The sequence below is a fragment of the Glandiceps talaboti genome, chromosome 13 (assembly GCF_964340395.1).
Source record: "Glandiceps talaboti chromosome 13, keGlaTala1.1, whole genome shotgun sequence".
NCBI lineage: Eukaryota > Metazoa > Hemichordata > Enteropneusta > Spengelidae > Glandiceps > Glandiceps talaboti.
The window spans coordinates 15,969,732-15,986,847 of NC_135561.1; the positions used below are offsets into that span (position 1 = coordinate 15,969,732).

The following is a 17,116-nucleotide window of genomic DNA, read 5'->3' on the forward strand; positions in this document are numbered from 1 at the left end:
TTACCTGGAACATGTACTGGTGAGTACAGTTCACAACTAGTTGGATTTTATGAGTTTCTTCCAGTTCACATGGTTGAGGTCTTCTAAATGGTCAAGATACTACTGAAATGATCTAAGGGGTAAACCATTTGATTTTTTTTTTTTTTTTTTTTTTTTTTTTTTTTTTTTTTTGGGGGGGGGGGGTTCTATTTTAATGTGTAAGTGTACAGGGACTAAGTTGTATGTGGCCAAACATTGTTGTGGTGCCCCCCCCCCCCTTTCTTCCAGTTCACATGCTCTTCTAAATGATCCAGATACTACTGAAATGACTTAAGGGGTAAACCATTTGATTTTTTTTTTTTTTTTGGGGGGGGGGGGGGGGTCCATTTTAATGTGTAAGCTTACAGGGATTTGTATGTGACCAAACATTATTGTGGTGCCCCCCCCCCCCCTGTTAACTCATTCACATTGTCATTGTCAAGCCTGTTCACCAAGTCTAAGGACTAACATTCAAGACTACTATAGTACAGTCGCAGGTGACACAGATACTTTTGTTCAAAGTAATAAAAGTATGTATAAAGAATGTGAAGCATTGCATTCTTGTGACAAGGTATTGTTGTGTACGACAGATATATTGTTGCTAATGAAATACTGCTGTACTACCATTCTTTGTTTTCAAAGTGGTTCACAGGCAATAACACTGGTATCTAACTGAGTCTGGTATTTGTCTAGACTGTCCACAAAAACAAAAAGATCTTTGAAGCCATAATGATACTAGACGTCCACTGAAGTATTTGTGTAAGTTAGACACCAAGATTGGATCACAATCAGTATGCGCTGCCTTCTATTACTATGCCAAATTTGACACGCCACACACAATTTTTATCATTTTTTGGACCCGCAACAACAAAATTTGGCTATCATTTAGAGCGCACGCTGATCACAATTTACGTGGTACAAAAAGTTGTCTTGTAAAATTATAGAGAAGGATTTTCCTGAATAAAAAGAATATTCCCTGTGTAATCATTATGGCTCCATTGATAGATAACACAAAAGCAAGAACCTGGGATTGAAACCCTGGCCTTTAAGTCAAACTGGATGAACACTACAAGTTACAGCATGAAGTGTTTTTGTCAACGGTAGCAAGTAGGTAAAATGTACCAACAGTCCCCAGTTTTTGGGGGGGTTTTTTTCACAAGACTTCCCCACCACAAGTGTTTAACTGGATAGAAAAATCCACATGTAAGTTTTACCAGATTTCCCTTCTCTGTTCCCAGGGTTACCAACCTTAGAAAAACACTGCACTATCACACCCATCATTCCAAACAATTTGAAAAGAAAACTACTTTTAAGATGACAATGATCATAAATCAATGAATCATAAACTGATTCAAATGATCCAAATCATTAGGATTTATTCATTTAAATATACATTATTTTTGCAAATAGGTAACGACAAGCATAACTTTCGGGTGTTTTTTCATCAATATCCAAATATCACCATGGTTACCAATGTGGTTTAAGTATCTACATCACTTTATAACCTTTTAATGAGTTGCTACTCCAACCATCTACTTTGGCTAAACTAACACTTATCTCAAACATACATCACACATTTTTTTGGTATTATATTTCAACTTTTCAAAACAAAGTTTATTCAGTCAAATGCCTTTTATATCTATGTCATTTATCCTATAAAACAAGGCATACAACTGGTGATGCCCAGGGTTTATTTTTTTTTCCACAAGTACAATAACTTGAAAGTTGAGAGCCACTCTGAAGAGGGAGGGATGGAGTACTTTAGAACCTACAGCCATTACATTTTTTAAGAGTCTAATGTTTATCCTACGCTGGGCTCCTTCAGTGGATTTGGAGAAAGTGAGCCATCAGTTTCCGTGTAATGTCAGCTAGGGTCTTTTATAAGGGCTCTTAAGCAACAAAGGAGTTTAGTGTCGCTTGAAAAATGACCACAGCCAAATGGAAAAAGTCAAAACACTTGTATGTAGAGGGGTGGTTTTCTGAACACAGGATACAAATGCCGACTTTCAAAGCAGGGGGCCAAGGCCGGACACCGACTCCAACCATACATACATGCATTGAGTTTGGGTGGCCAAGTATTACTTCACATTTCCAGATCACTGATAGCTACCGATCTTTGTTCTGCGGTCGTTCACTCGCGTGAGGTGAACACAAAAACAACCGGTTGGTAGAAACTGTAAACCAATCAGCTCAAAACAGAGTCTGGCTGTTACATAAAAACAGAAGTTAACAGCATACAGGTCATCTGAAGTGACCTTACCGATCTCATGGGCTTTGTCAACTTTACCACATTCTGGGCACAATCATTAACACTGTAAGTCCACTAAAAAGATTAGATATAAACACCCACTTTAATCAAAGCTGTTAAACAGTGATTGCAAATGTATAAGTTTAGTCTGGCCAGAGTTGACTGTTCGGGCCTACTCTAAACAAATTGACAGAACTGGGAAACGTAATATAGGCAATATTGTTCACTCGAAAAAAACAAACACAAATGGCAACAACATCTGTACCCAGTGCGACCAGTTAAATGAATAACACAATTTGGTGTAGTGGTTAAACATGATAAAAACTGTGATTTCTTGTGCGTCATCACTTGGCAAGAGATAGGGGAATACCCAATTTTGGTTTGTCACCACTGTCACAAGAAATTTTGTCTTGTTTGTCAATGGTACATCAGAGTAGCTTTATACTTATTGAAGTGGTTAAACTACTGTACTGGCCTGTACATATTACTGGCCTGTACATATTACTGGCCTGTACATATTACTGGCCTGTACATGTACATATCTGAACACCAGATTATAAACAACTTTACAGACTATGTCCCTTTAACAACCACTGTGCAATACCAAGGCTAGATGGTCTTCAAACAGTAACTGAAATCTGATTTGCTACATATTATAAATATAATGACCTAATCCTAACATCATACACCCTGAACAGTATTGAATCAGATTTGGGTTATCAGACATATGCACCAGTACACATATCATCATGCAATATATCCAATCAAATTAATTGTTCGGTCCGCACCCAAAAATCAGCACCCCAATAAATCACGATTTCAACTTATTACTATATTACTTACAAATAAAATAGACCTCTAATTGACATGTACAATGTCTAAATATTGGTATGTTCACAATTTTCAGTGAATGGAGATATATATGTATGTATGTATGTATGTATGTATGTATGTATGTATGTATGTATGTATGTATGTATGTATGTATGTATGTGTGTGTGTGTGTGTGTGTGTGTGTGTGTGTATGTATGTATGTATGTATGTATGTATGTATGTATGTATGTATGTATGTATGTATGTATGTATGTATGTATGTATGTATGTGTGTATATATATATATAAACTCAGTATATATAGAGCGGTATAAATAACGGTATAATGTTTATAACTTGGTTGTATGATCAAAAAATTAATACCCAAGTTACAGCTAGTGCACCTGTCACCAACAAAGTTCTATCTTGACATGATATATACTTACATGTATACTAATATTTAGAGATCTCTAGCTATATACCTGAAGTGATCAAACTAGAGTATCCTTTCATAAAAGACAAACTGATAATAAATAATGTATGCATTTAATCTTTCATTTCATCAAGTTTTTACAAAGCCCACAGATAAATTCTGGATATAACAACCAGAGTACAAAAGCTTTTACATAACATAGTGAGCTGCTTACAAACACACTCGCCTTATCACCTTACAGGAAAGCTTCATGAATTATGAGCAAATTAATCAACATGATACATTACTTAATTTCTTATATATTTATAAAATAATTCTATACTGTATTGAGCTATGATGGATAAATGTTTACTTTGTAAACTCGGTGATACTCTGATACAACTCTAAATGTTTTTATGTTTGATTAGGACAAGTGTTTGTCAAATAAATTTTGCTGGAAATTGTAAATAATCTCTTGTACTTAGAAAACACATTACTGATACATGGGAATGTATAGATATATATATTCTCACAGTCATATGTGCCACCCCACCCCCACCCCCATCCCTACATTACCTACATTGTACACATGCTCTTATTAGAAAAAGCCTTATTCATTTTGCTGTATGTTTAATCATCTTTTTCTATGTATACATGTGTGTGTGTGTGTGTGTCTGTGTGTGTGTGTGTGTGTCTGTGTCTGTGTATATGTGTATGTGTGTGTGTCTGTCACTGTGCATGTAGAACAAACATGTTGACAAGGCATTCTCTTTCAATTGTCATACACTAGAAATGGACAGGAACATCAATTCTGATTGGTCAATAATTGATTTCTATGAGAAATGAAGACCATCTTGGCCAATCAATCTGCTTGTCTTTGGCAACATTCAAAGCCTTCAAAAGTACTGTAATATCCTTGTTCCTTGACACAAGTAAGTAGTAATAAATCAGACTAAAGACCTATGTCAAAGATCCTGTAAGTCCCTCACAATACCTAAAGGATTTCTTTACCAAAATCTATCACCCAATTTATCCTGTGGGCTGATGACAGATACTTTTCACAATCCGATGGATTTACAGATATATGGATTCGCAGTAACATTAAAATCTTGGCGTAAAGTTCACTAAAAACACCCACTTTGCCCAAAATTCACTCATCGCAAGAAATCTAATACTTCGGTATGCATGTCTTGTTTTTTACATTTTTATAGCAACTTTAGCTATATACGCATACTTCTTGAATAACAAATGCACCAGGAACGAAAAAAAAACTCATTCCACCTTTTACTGACCTGCCTTTTAGTGCAGTTCTACAGCTTTAGGTGTTACGCCACAAGCGACAATTTAATTCTTTGTAGTTATATATCACATCTGCCCTAACATTGAGATAATTACACACACATAAATGCACAAAAACGTTAATATTCACATAAAATTTGATGGCAGACTTTTTAAATCGAAAACAAAATCAAATCTCTGACATCTTGTAAGCTTTCAGTTATAAATAAATCTCACTACAGCTGTCTATTTTAATTCTAATAAAGGATTTCCATTAATAATTGCTTCTTCTAGTTACATGTACTAAAGGAAAAGTCTGTCAAGAATTTTCGCTGAAAGCCATCCTAGATACTCAAAACAAATTCCCTGATGTAATCCGTAGTTTCAATCAGAAAATTTAGCACAATAACAAAACCTTTCTCCGGGGTTTAACAAAATGGAAGTTCTCCACCTGGTGGACAGATTATATCTGAGAATGAAACATGGTAATATTAGTTGAAAAATAAGATGGTTGAATAAACTGCTGTGCTTGCAAATAGCTAGAATTACAAATTGACCACATGAGAACTAAGTCCTTTATAACTTAGCATGCACTTCTGAAATTCAAATAAGCTAAAAATTAAAAAAAATTTACTTTAAAAATAAAAAAAAATTTACTGTACAATGTACTTTGTTTAATAAACACTCCAACCCTTACTTAGTAAATATCAGACCCTCAAAAATCAGGGGGGGGGGGGGGGGGGGGGGTTACTGTTAATTTGTTCAAATAAATGTCTAAATGTTAATGTTATCAAAATAAACCCATGATTATAAAATCCAAAATGGCCGCCAAATACTGTGTCACATCTAATGGGAAAATAACAGATTGTCAATTTCCTTGAAAACAAGATCGTAAACCCCCAAATTTCTTTTCTTCATTTCAAAGAACCAAGAACAAGCTTCCACATGGCAAAGTCTGGAAAAAATTGAATAGCTTTGATTTCCAAGGAAATGTCTCCGGAGGCACAATCTACCTTAATATTGGAAATCAGTTCATTGTCACTGTGACCTCTGATGAAAGTATTTTGGCATTCATGACCTAACATTTGGGGGTCACTTATGGTTTCCCCTTACATGTCTCTATTCTTCTGTACTGTGTCAAAGTTCATGACCTTTCACACTATCTCGATGACGCAGAAATTTAATCACAGGAGCATTACTAAAAGTGGCGGAAAATGATGTGAGAATGTTTGATCACTGACTGTTGTTATCTTGGGTGATCAAGATATCTGACAAACAAATGGATATATCGATATCATCAAAGTCGACATGTCCCACAGTAAAGCAACTCAAAGAATATGGGACTCAATTTAGCAACTTGCATATGACTCTGATTAGTAAGAAACAACATTACCCATACCCTGCCAGATTTTGTTTTTGATTCAAATACTTACTGAGTCAACTTTCACATTTCAGAAAGAAAACGCCCAAGGCAAACTACAGTCATTCCTCGATGGTAAATCTTAAATTTTCTGCAATTACATACATGTTTAGCCATATGTAATATCAACTCTGTCTGGCCTCACAGTCTACATGTAGATGTCTATACAGGCGTAAATAACGTCATTCATTATATGTGTACGTGCTCTCATTGTACAATTAGCCAGGACCCACTTAACAATTTGCATATTATCGTTCTGAAGGGTAACAGCTAATTTTCAGACATCGTCTAAGAATGCGTGTGTCAGTGAATGTGTACGTTGTATCTATTTTGCAAGTATGTGTCTGCATCTATAAATCATGTGTGTGTATGTATGTATCATTGTATGTATGTATGTATGTATGTATGTATGTATGTATGTATGTATGTATGTATGTATGTATGTATGTATGTATGTACAAATGTATGTATGTATGTATGTATGTTTGTATGTATGTATCATTGTATGTATGTATGTATGTATGTATGTATGTATGTATGTATGTATGTATGTATGTATCATTGTATGTATGTATGTATGTATGTATGTATGTATATATGTACATGTATGTATGTATGTATGTATGTATGTATGTATGTATGTATGTATGTATGTATGTATGTATGTATGCATGTATGTATGTACAATGTATGTATGTATGTATGTATGTATGTATGTGTGTATGTATGTATGTATGTATGTATGTATGTATGTATGTGATGTATGTATATATATATATGTATTCCAAGTTTGCCTATTTGCCTATTTCTCTGTATAAAATGATAACTTGTCTGAAATGTTCTACTTCACTGAACAAGCTTCTGTAGGTCAGTTAGTCACTTGAGAAATCCTACACTGGGGTAGCTGCACTCGTTGCAAAGACACTGGGGTTGCAGCTACAATCTTGCAAAGACACAACTTAAAATATGGTAATGTCACAATTGCTTAGAGTTTATCATTCTTCATGCATCATGCTGTTTTATTTGTTAGCTGCTACATGATTTATCTCCCATGGTTCAAAGTATTCAACTTAAAACCAGACAACCCAAATACATACACGTTTACTGTTTAGTACAGTACACCACTAAAAACCACCGCCAGGCCAAAACAAGACATATCAAACACGTGTGAAGTACTACAACCCTTAAATTTTGGAGAACTTGATCATTTTCACATCATAAACTTGCCAGTAGTGTTCATTGACATCGACCTTTGACCTCAATAAAACCAAGGTCAAGCCCTCCAGTGGACTGTCAAAATAAATATTATTACCATGGCAATGATACCTCTCTTTTTCATAGCCATACAATAAACCCTGATGCTGCCTAATTTTACAGGTACAATAGAAGTTGTGAATGGACATAGAATATCTGTAGTGCCCACCACACCTGGCCAGTCACATGACACACTCCTTTGACGTTATTGTTTGCAAGGTCAAGATGAACTACAAGTATCACACATTCTTTTCATACCTGCATTCTTCAGGGGGGGGGGGGGGGGGGGGGGGGTTCTATTTTTCTTAGGAATGAAAGGGAAACTAAGAGTAGTCATGTGATGCATCCATTTGTGAAAACACTGTAGTGTAGGTTTACTTATAACTGTCACATTGAGTTTTTTTTATAGTTTACAATGTACAAGCATGGGGATTGGAAGGACCGTCCTTCCTACCTACCTACCTACATTGTACCTACCTACCTCCATGGTACAAGTATGTGAGAATTTGGGCCACAAGTGACACAAGCCCATTTCACATGTGTGATGTTCTCACCCCTACATTACTACCACGTTGTTATATACCCTGGGGTGATATTATAAGATTTGCTTGATTTAACTTTTAAGAGACATAGAGCACAGCTCTAAAAATCCCTCTTCCATTTGCTAGGTGTCAGTTAGAGTCAGATGTTAACATTCACTGGTCTAGCCTTGAGTTGACATTAAGCTGATGCTGGCATTTGTGACCTGTCCCATTGCCAATACATGCTGCTGGTGGTGTTTAGATCCAGACCAGTGTTTAGCGATGAGCTTGTCTGGTGTTAAATGTACCAGGCTAGCCATTAGGCTGGTGTAGACATTAACCCCCTCTAGCTGCTATTCATGCCAGTAGAGTGTCTCGTGCCATCCCAGTGTTAACACTAGACTAGCCAGATACTTGATGCTTGCCAACTCAGGAAGTGATTCCAGCATTGCTGTGTTGCATGATGTTCCCATACTTCCAAGCAAAATGACAATTCTAGTAGAAGGGTTCCTTGTAACTTTAATCTTATCAGGAATGTTTTATAACATGTGTTCCAGACACACCTGCACTTCTACTAACTTCAAATCCTATCTAATACTACATTGTACATTATTATGTACATGTGCATGTAGCTGTCGTTGCAGCAGTGTCAACCAGGTTAATGGAACGCTCAATAGTGTCAGGACAGAGGAGGAAATTTATAGACATTTCCCAAAGGGTCTGTTCACTTTAGAATGTAACATTTCACAAAAACATTGTTGAAGCACAACGATACTTTAGAATTTCTTTTTTTTTTGCAATCTGAAGGTCATGCATGTAAATTATCAGAAGAGAAGACATGTACAGCATGTGATTTGTGTAGAATGACCAGTAGAAGTTACAGCTACTGACAATGAAGTGTCATACATTGTCACTCAAAATAGTCGTAGTTTTTTTACAGCAGTAATATAATAGTGCAGTGTGCCTTCCTCCTTCAACTCTTTCCTTTCATCAAATCATTTGACAGTTGAACTAGTTGGGCAATTAAATTTTATTATTTCGCATTCCCACAACAATGTACAGAAAACAGTAGTCAATATTGAAGCTTGAAAATTTAAAAAAAAAAAAAAAAAATTGAAGTCAGATCACACAAATTCCACTATTTTGTCAAAATACACAAAACTATGTACATCGAACACAAGTCTTCCAGATGTGCAGAGATGTTAACAGTGTCAGTGTGTGTATACAATACTTAAAGACTTTGGCTAGCCAAAAGAAAATTCCCCTCTCATAAATCATCCCCATTTAACCTTGAAGTAGTACAGTCTAACTGCAGAAAACTATCAGTCAATTCATTATTGATGGGGGTGACCAGAATACAAATGGAGGGGTCAAGGCTCAAGCAGTTTCAGATGGGTTGTACATTTGATTGACTCTTTTTGTCGGTACACATTTGTTCCATGCTTTGAAAGTGACTGCTGCCAGCGATGTGTGCATAAGTATAACTCACACGAAGTGCTTCAATGATTTTTCACCTTTTTTTTTTTCCTTTCTGACAAACACACTACATGTACATGAGCGTATGTTGTCACAGCTGAAAATAACCGGTACCTTGACTTCATATCACCTACGAGAATCTACAGCATATGATTATTGTCTGTGTATCCATCACGTTCCTAAACACTCTCGTATCCAGGACATCATAAAGACTGAATACATATGATAATCTTCGCTCCAATTAACCTACTTGCATATTTATAATTCTATTTTAAGATGCCATAAAAAACTGACACACTTTAGTGGATTTTAAAATATATATGTTACTATGCACAACACAGGAATTCTTGCAATGCCCAAATTAACAATTTAAGCTGTGCCTTATTATATTTTCTACAACTATTTTTAACTTGTTTAATATGAAATAGTTATCAGTCAATCGTTCTAAGAAATGATCACATTATCAGCTTAGTTCAAACTATCATTTTTAACTTGTTAGTAGACACGAGGACCTAGTTATCATCAGTCTATGTATTTCTACTAGAATTGATAATCTAAAACAGTCTCTATACACTAGTCTAACTCTGCTTATCTCTGGTTATTACTAGTCTATCAATATTTTGATTAGAACACCTTGTTAGCATACTTTTATTTCTAAGTCTGGTTATTACATTCTGTCTATCCCTGTTTATCACTGGTTATTGCTAGCATGTTAAACCATTTATCATTTATTACAAATCTATCTGGGTTTATCTCTGGTTATTACTAGTCTATCAAATCTTCATAAGTTGATTGGAACACCTTGTAAACATGTATTTCTAAGTCTGGTTATCACATTCTGTCTCACCCTGTTTATCTCTGGTTATTGCTGTCTGTAACATATTAAACTACTTGTTATTACTATTGCCTAGTTACCTCTGTTTAGTACATCATACACACCTGCCAAAACCTTGAACACTTGTTATCAGTATATTCCACATTTCAATTTCTCTGTTTATCTCTAGTTATCCCCAGTCTTTGTCTATCTGGTTATCACTGATCTATGTCTATTCTGGAGATAACTAGCAATTGGTTATCTCTGTCAATCTGATTCTTACCAAGCCGCTCTGGTGTGTCTGGTTAATTAATGGATAATAAAACTACACAGAAACGTTTTGCAAGTTTTCAGGCAAGTGAAATAACTGACTATCATGGAGGGAGGTGAAAATAAAATTACTATATACAATATACTATTTTGTATTACAGGGAGCTAAGAATACTTCTACATGCTAAATTCAATGTATTATAATAATTGACAGAAAAGAAGGTAGTCAAGTGTTCTGTACACTTTCTGACCTATTATCCAACAACCTCTAGAGATTCTGACTTTTCTAAAAGCTAGCTTAATACAATACAAACCTTGACGGAAGTGAGTTGCAGTATAAATAAGTTACCAAATATGTGTATACAGACAGACAGACAAGGTCAAAGGTCGGATTGGCTAGCCAAGGTTGGTTTCAAGTGTCATTACTATTTGTTTTCATTGAGATGTTCAGATTGTATTCTGACCTTCAGACTTCCAATAAAACAAACTGTAATAGTGATAGCAAAACACTGTGGAGTTCAGTTCAAGGTGTTCACAGGGTACAAGGTAACAAGAAGCTGATTGGTTCACTGTACACGATCAGCAAATCAAAATTGAGATCTGTCTGAGAACACCAATCGGAAGTTATCAAAACTAATTGGTCTAAAATGGTAGAATGCAAAACATAGGGTTTAAACAATTTTTAACTTTCCTACAAATGATAACCATTGATATTTTTCATTTGAATTTCATTTCTTTGATAATAATAAGTTTTCTTCCATGAAAAGAAACACAATCTAAATTCCAATGATTTGTCCTAAGACACAGATATAGCAACTTTGCATATGATTATGACACAATTCAAATTCATCATATGGTCACAATGTTATAATCCTTCTGATTGGTTCCAGTTTTAATACCAAGGGTTCCCTAGGCCAATACCTGGACTTGTTTCTAGACTCTAACATTAATTTTTGGATGTTCCTGTTTTCCCTGCTTCGGATATGAGAAATGCACAGAAACTGCTCAGTCTTGTTGGCACATCCCATATTAACCCTACCTACCCCATCCTCCAACAATGGTATCACCCACCCAACACATTTGTCCCCCAAAAAACTGTAATACTAATACTGGGTAGGAGTAATGGTAGAGGGTAAGGGTAGGTAGGGGTACAGGGTACAGATAGATGGGGTAAGACTAGAGGATTTGTTGCACAATAGACAAGCTGGCATTACAGTTCTTGTTTTCTTGTCACAGTAAATGGGGCAGAATTAGGGGGTACGAGTGGGGAGGGGGATGAAAGGTACATGTAGTGATGAGAAGGTAGAGATGGGCGAGATATTATCAGCAGCAGATTTGCTCCATTATGTACATGTACAAAAAATGTACATGTTAGCACAACAGTACTTGAGATCATTACATTACAATGGCAGTACGACAAGGAAAGGGGGAGGGAGGGAGGGGGGGGGGGCAGAATTGGCACTGGTGTAGAGGCTAGGTAGAGATACATGTAGGCAGAATAACACAGGCAGATTTGTTGAATTTAAATATACATAAGCATTACAGTACTTGACTTCATCAATATCAACTTGTCAATACTTGTTCTAGCCACAGTAATTATGTTTAAAGTTCATGTGTAATAAGACTTTAATGGGAACAGTGTTTACCTGGCAGCCAAACAATTGGCCATTAGATGAGGTTAGATTGGTAATGATAAATCACTGTGCTGTGATATAGGCTACTTAGTAAAACACAAGAGTGCATGGAGTAAAGAAGTGTAATTTTATACTTGATCAAGGAGATATAAACAGAGCTCTGAATCTGAGTTTTTGAGACTGCATACATAGAATATACAGGATAATTACTGTAAATTTGCTATTTAAATTTTTAACACATATGGGACCAAAGTTCTCCTGAATTATCAATATAAATCCAGGCTTGTGATCTTCATTATAACGGGGTCAAGAGCTCCTATGGGACTGTTTATATTTGGGACCCAAGTTCTCCTGAAGAACTCGGGCTTGAGATCTCTGCTATATTGGGTCAAGAGCTTCTACGGGATGTCCTCAGACTCTTGAAAACCTATGGCCTACTTTTCTAGTACACTATTAAAATCTCCGCAAGATCAAAGTCCTTCTGAATCTAGTTCGAGATCTCAAGTAGATACATGTAGATACTCCAGGTCAGATCAACGTGTTCTTTACTATTGTGTCTCTATATCAGCCATAGTGTTAGTTCACAGGAAAACTATAAATACCAAATCTGTGTCATGCTAGCCTATATAGTTCTTGCTATATAGTTCTTCTGTATTGCTATAACTTCAGATTTTTTTTTATGTGCTAGAACACATGTTATATGTGATAGTTATAATGTTAGTTATAAAGGCTAGTTATAATATTAGTTAGTTATAATGGTTAGTTATGGTCTATATTGTCAACCTATCTAATCAACCTTTATCATAATTTCTGAGTGATCTTTCTATATGTTTAATATTCTGGTTCAAATTCTCCTGTACATGGTGTCGACCTTTTCACATTTCTGAATGAAAACTGTGTGCCTTAGTATCATTTATTTAAATTTTAATCTGTTATGTTTCTAGTTATTTTGTTTGTAAATTGGTGTCTTTTCATTGTTTCATATATTGTTCATTCATTCATTCACATTGTTTTTACTGTTACAGCGTCTCACCCTTCCTGTTGGCTCTATAGTCACTCACTTTCCAGCCTCCCACCTGCGTGGGTGAAAACTTATGTACCGGAACCCAAATTTGGTTATGTATTAGGAGTGTGTTACGTCATGACTTTTGACAAGAGTGGGGACAACATGTCTAGTCAGTAAATAACAGCTGCTTAGTGGCTGTCAGGTATTTAACTCTCTCAGCGACCCTTGCCTACATGTAAACTACCACTTTGTAAGTCAAAATGGAGCAACTACAGTGAATTCACACCTCTGTTATTTCCAACAATACCCAAACATAACATGAATTCAGACATACTGTGACGCATTTGATACCAACTGTGACGTACTTGTATGGTACTAAAACCACCTGCATCACCAGTTTCCATCTAATGGGGGACTTCCCAATTCTGGCCTCTATACTCCCCATTATCCAAATTTGTACACAGATTGAATTGCCCACACCCACCTCTACATTGTGTATTTGGTTGCCAATTCTGAAGTGTACAGTGGGTGGGAATTTCCTAGAAAAGTTTAACAGTTGTGACGTCACAGAGTAACTTTAACAGGAAACAAACTATTGGGGGGGGGGGGGGGGGGGGGGGGGGTATTTTTTGTACTCTATGAGTAAGTGTCTCGATATTTAGCTCCAGACTTCCATATTAGTGACATACCATTTTTATTTCTGAGAGTGGTGTTATAATAATAATTACAATGATGTCATCACATACCATCCTCCCGAGATTAAATCAGATGGCCATATGGATGAGGATTGGGTATTTATTTTGGATTTCTAATTTATAAAACAATTTCATCATGGCGTCCTACTTGTAAAATCACTGTGCACCAACATATGCCAAGTCCTTGATTGTAACTCAATAAATCGCAAAAGATTAATAAACGTGTAAAATGATTGTTATTGTACGTACAATAACAAACACTTCTTACATTTTTTTTTTTCAATTTATTGAGTTACAAACACAGACTTGGTTTTTGTTGTTTCATATTAATTTTTCAAGTAGGAAGTCATGATAAAGTTGTTTGGTGAATCCAAGCTCCAAAATAAATTACCTAATTTTCATGATCCATATGACCCCCCCTTTAATTCACAAAACATGACAAAGTTTCTAGGAATCCTTCGAGTTAAGAACTGGGTGGGTTCATTGCAGTGTATGCACCTTGTGTGTGTGTGGTTGAAATAGAAATATTATTTATGAGTCATAACCAAAGAAATACCACCATGATAAACGGTAATTTGATCAATTTGACTTCCAAGTTTCAATTCCTGTATTTTGGGGGCAGGTCAAGTGACAGAAGATATACTGGGAATTCCTTTGCCATATGATGATGGCCAACAAAACATGCCCCCCCCCCTCATATAGAATTACAGACACTAGATTCATTCTTCAACAACATCCTTTTCAAAACTTACAAACTTGAAATAGATTAACCATCTGTTTCACGAAACCAAATGCTGAAATCTAGGCTCATAAAACACAAAATAAACCTAATATTTCAGTATATATATCTTGTGCTTTAACAACAGTGTTGGCATTTGATAGTTACCGTGTTGACATGGATCATAAATCAACAAACAGACACCTCCAAAATGATCATACCGACCGTTTGATTATCACAAAGTATGAAATATCCAGTTCTATTTCTGAGGGGCCTGTAGGTATCCTTCTAATGTGACGCCAATACTTCTAAGATATCATTTTAGAATTTACAGAACACAGGAAATGAGATTTGTCATGTGACAACGAAATAATGGGGTCGGACCTTCTAGGCTGTACCATTGTAGTCATCAATACCTTCCTGTTATCAAAATTAATAAATAATTAATTTCCTCTACAATAATTACACCATAGATTCATTTATATATACTTCCTAACTTGTTATTATATAATTATGTAAAATGATCTTTATGGAGCTATGATTACTTTTCGCTCACACATCCTAAACAGATTAACCGCCAGCAAGATTTTTTACAGCTATTAAGTATATTACCATGAATCTAGATATTTTTGCCAGCGAAAAAAAAATGAAAATAAGTCTTCAGTGAAAATTTCCAGGTTTACTATATACAACAATTTGTTGAACAAAGCAAAATTTGTCAAATAATCCAATTCTATACTAATGTACATTACAACAACTCAACTACATACATACATACATACATACATACATACATACATACATACATACATACATACATACATACATACATACATACATACATACATACATACATACAAACACATACATACATACACACACATACACATACACACATACACATACATACATACATACATACATACATACATACACACATACATACATACATACATACATACATGTACATACATACATACATGTACATTCATACATACATACATACATACATACATACATACATACATACATACATGTACATACATACATACATACATACATACATACATACATACATACATACATATGATACATACATACATACATACATACATACATACATACATGTACATTAATCTATTTTCAACACACATAATTCATCTGATGGCGCCAGTATAAACAAAAATAGTCTGGGCTACGTTAAGTTCTTAATTAAGGGTAATCGTCCTTCTTTTTTTAATTCACACGACTGACAGTGACAAATTCAATCTGTATCAATTTTGACGTCTTGTACACAATTTTTTTTCCAGATAATTTGTTTTTTCATGTTTCTTGTTCAGTTATTGTTAGAGAGAAGAAAGTCTAACAGGCTATGACACAGTCTTCAAGTGTTTGGCAATAGGGAATGTTAAAAAGGGCTAAATGAAAGTCATGGCCGACCTACCTACCAACCAATCGATCAATGAAAGAATCAAATAATCCATCCATCAAAACATAGACAATGCCGATATTCACTAGAAATTCTGATGAAGTGGCAATGAACATATCATTTACATATTAATTTACATACCATTAGCATATTTTTAGATCTTGTCAGTTGAAAATGAAAAAAATGTTTTCAACATTGTAAAAGGCTTAAAATCAATTAAATTCCTGGTTTTAGCAATGACAAATTAAGCAAATGAGAGAACACAAAAGTAAAATACATAATTTCAGTTAATAATTTCAAAACTTTAATAATCCATCATGGCAAAAATAGAGGAGTGGCCAACACAAATAAAGGGGTGGCCCCACAAATAGAGTGGTGGCCCATGACAACAGAGTGGTGGTGCACCCCTAAAAAAAAACTCATGGAGAACACTGATTCTAGGAGTGAACACTTGACCAAGTTCATTCATAGCTATACAAACTTATGGGAGGAAATCTGTACAAAGCCTCTTTCAATGTGGATTACATTACAGAGAACAGTTCAATGGCTGAGAAGTTCAGCCAATCAACAAAGGGACAGATTTCATGATGGACTTGGACAAATCTACACTAGGGGTTGAAGTATCATTGCGTGAAATCAAAAGCTAATTTTAGGTTTGTCTGTGAATGGGACGTAAAGTCAAAATCTGCCACGGTGAAGTATCTAGGTTATATGGTGTACCTCGATGTATTTTTTTGTATTTGACATGAAAACCATCCCAGAGTCATCAATAATAATGTTTCTTCACTTTTGTATTTCAAAAGACTTCCGACCCGACAATAAAAGAACCAAACTGTACGTATGGCCAGCCTTTGTGAAATTAACAGTCCCACCTATTTGACCAGTGTTTGCCTCCAATTACCTTCTTGAGTGTGATGCATTGACACAGACATCAGTTAACATTTTTACGTCATTAATTCAAGTCTCCTGAAAGGCCATTTGTTGTTGAATAGATGCAAAGTTAAAGGCAGACAATGGCACTGAGCCTTTTGTCCTGTGGGCAAAATACCGACATATGCATGCTACTGTGTTTAAGAGTCTACACACACCGCATTACCCGGTCTATGTTGTA

The 17,116-nt window shown here is 35.4% G+C and overlaps 2 protein-coding genes across 3 annotated transcripts in view; both read right to left on the reverse strand.

Moving 5' to 3' along the window:
* LOC144444464 (large ribosomal subunit protein eL30-like) overlaps positions 1-17,116 on the reverse strand; it is a 248,446-nt gene that overhangs the window by 106,825 nt on the left and 124,505 nt on the right. The window contains exon 1 of one of the 2 annotated variants that reach the window (XM_078133889.1): positions 12,938-12,948. The exons of the other annotated variant lie outside the window; for it this stretch is intronic. The gene's annotated coding sequence lies outside the window, so the exon portion shown is untranslated. Of the gene's footprint in view, positions 1-12,937; positions 12,949-17,116 lie in introns of those variants that run through there. 2 annotated transcript variants of the gene reach the window in all.
* Positions 1-17,116, reverse strand: part of LOC144444454 (exostosin-1-like) — a 101,030-nt gene that overhangs the window by 50,531 nt on the left and 33,383 nt on the right. The gene's annotated exons all lie outside the window — the stretch shown is intronic.